Raw genomic sequence first — 2,880 nt, 5'->3', positions numbered from 1 at the left:
TATTTTTCATTTTGACTCTTTTATTTTTCGACACACCCAATTTTGCCTCGATGAATTTCAAAGCGCTTGATCCTCTATTCAACACACCCTTTGCTTGATTAACATACTTAGTATTTGATTTCTTGTGTCTACTCAATTTCTTTATTTGTAGTTGTAAACTTGTACATACCTCAGTCTCTTATTGACTCTATCTATCCTTTGTTAGTATTTCCTGGTCCGCAACATTTTGTCCAGAACTATGTCGCTTATATAAATTCTTCTTTAATATTTGATACTTGTAAATCTTTAGATACATCGGTGCTTCGTTGTGCTTTCATGATTTCTTCTTGCAATTTATCTTCCATTTCTTTTGAATATAACTGCTCCACCATTTGTGCTGTCTGCTAAGAATATGCTTCTCCAAATATTTCTTTTAAGGCTAATAGTTCATCCCTTTGTGGAGTTCACCAAGAAGTCTCTTCATGAAATGCAATGTCTTCTCGAGTCATGGATCCAATCATCTTTTCATGAATCATCGATCCAATCATATTCACAATCCATTTGTTCAGGGAGGGCCACCACTAGCTCCGATTCATTTGATTATTATTGTTGATGCCTCAACATTATATTCTTCTTCACTATTGTATTTCTCTTGCTCGTTCGAGGTTGTTATATTGCTTTCTAGTGGCTCCTTTTTAAACTAACAATTTCTAGCATAATGGCCTCGTTTTTCACATGCAAAGCATAAGCCACTAGTTCGTTGATATTTTTTAAACGGCTAGCCTCTTTTACTGAGATTTTTTCGATTTCCCCTTGTCTGGTAACTTCCTTCAATTCGTTTTTTTTTAGATTTACCTTCTTTTAAAATCTTTGTTGTTTTGGTGACGTAATTGGCCTCTTCTTTTGTAGCTGAATAACACTTCTTCCTTTTCTTTCTTTATTGAGATCCCTAACACTTTGTTTAGTCAATGCTTCTTGATCGATCAACAGATTTTTGAGAGTCACCAATAATTCATGTATGATTACTCTTTCTCATTCTAGACTTCGAAATTTTAGTCGAAGAATCTAATTCGAAAATTTCGCGACAAAATAGATTTAATTTTGTTAAAATATTGACTTATCGTCAGTTCACCTTAAGTGATCGGAGCACCACGTTTTTCAGCAATTGTAACCTCGAGTCATTTTTCTTTGAGAATAATGTGGTCAAAGTGTTCCATGCTTCCTTTGATGTGTTCTTATCTCTTATATATTCCAATAATTTTTCGTTGATTGTTGTCTTCATCACAAACATAGCCTTGCCCGCTTTGATTCTTCATTTCTTCAAAGATCCAACCTCCTCTGATTGCATAACATCATTTCCATAACCAACTTTTCACAAATCTTGCCCTAGGGGATATGACTTCATGCAAGTTTGCCATATGGTATACTTTTAATTATTAAGCTTCCTCATTCCTCCTATCACTTGTAACCCGCCCATCGTGACTTGATTTAGCTTCTTGAAATCAATAAAACTTTATAAAAGCGTCACAATCTCACTCTATGCACGATTTTTAGAAGCTCAAAAATTCGTCTCCAATGACCTCACTATGATACCAAATTGTTGAGTTTAAACACCAATTAAAAAAATGATTTTATTAACAAAAATTGCTTTTACAATCCCAGCACACACCTCTCACAATAAATTATTTTCACTCTCTATCTGCTCTCTAAAAAAATAAAAAAAGAAGCTCTAGATGATTCCATTGTAACAGTTACTTCAAATTCCATCAGCTTCCTAATATCTTAAAATGACGATGATGATTTCTTCAGAAATCTCATCATTGGCTTATAAATCAAATCTGGATATCCCAATCTAGCAGCTCTTCCAGCTTTCTAAATCTTAATAGATCAGTATGGAATTCACTCACTTTAAAGAGTTATCTTCAGCCGAGATTTTGATGAATTTTAAAGTTATTCTAAATTCAAATATCTTCAATTGAGATTTAATAGATTCCAATGGAAATCCTTTAAAATTTAGGCATTCTCAATAACTCATGAATTTATAAGGATTTCATTGATAAAATGGATTTCGAAAGATTTGGATGAATTCAACCTTGAAAATACACAACAAACTCTTCTAAAATTTTATCATTTTTAATAAGATTCTTATGGATTATGGGGAAATTTATTCAAATTCGAAAAATCCTTTAGATTGAATAATCTTTTAAAGAATATATTAAAATCTCGGTTGAGGATACACCTTTTAGTTCCAAATATTATGGATCACCATTTGTTGAGAAGCATTATTCTAACTTTCAGCAAAGCTGTTCTTTCATGTGATTGTCGTGTACATCTATGTGACCTAGTTTTTGCAATGTTTGGGAGGGTAAGAATTGTTTTACTAGGGCTTTTTTCGCATTTGAAACATGCCTATGAGATCTTAGTAGGTGAACTTTACTAGGTGTTGTGAGTGCATGATTATGAGACTCCACAAATCTACTAACGATCCAATTTGGAGATGATTTTGATTTAGTCATAGTTAGTTTAGCCTTACAACCCACCCGAACAATTCCTCGATGTCTTTCACCTGTACGTTCAACTGCATTTTTTTTGTCGATATTTGTCATCCGTCACTCCTTCTTTGTAGCAAACAAATTGTTTCCAAATGTGTTCATTTGTGTCAGGCCTCTTCTTACTATTAGACAATCTACCACTAAATCCAGCTTCTCTTGCATATTTGTTATAAAATTCACACGCACCTTTAATTGTTTCAAACTCTTGCCCGACTTTAGGCTTATGTTCCTCCGCAACTTGTGGTGTGAATGTTTGAATTGAAGTCTTGTCTTCCATGGTAAATAAGACTACACACTTAACCTACGAAATAAAAAAAATAAAAAAAAAAAAAATAAAAAAAAAAAAAAT

This window comes from Olea europaea, unplaced genomic scaffold (assembly GCF_002742605.1).
Source record: "Olea europaea var. sylvestris unplaced genomic scaffold, O_europaea_v1 scaffold272, whole genome shotgun sequence".
In the NCBI taxonomy this organism is placed as follows: domain Eukaryota; kingdom Viridiplantae; phylum Streptophyta; class Magnoliopsida; order Lamiales; family Oleaceae; genus Olea; species Olea europaea.
Note: the sequence above shows the minus strand (reverse complement) of the source record.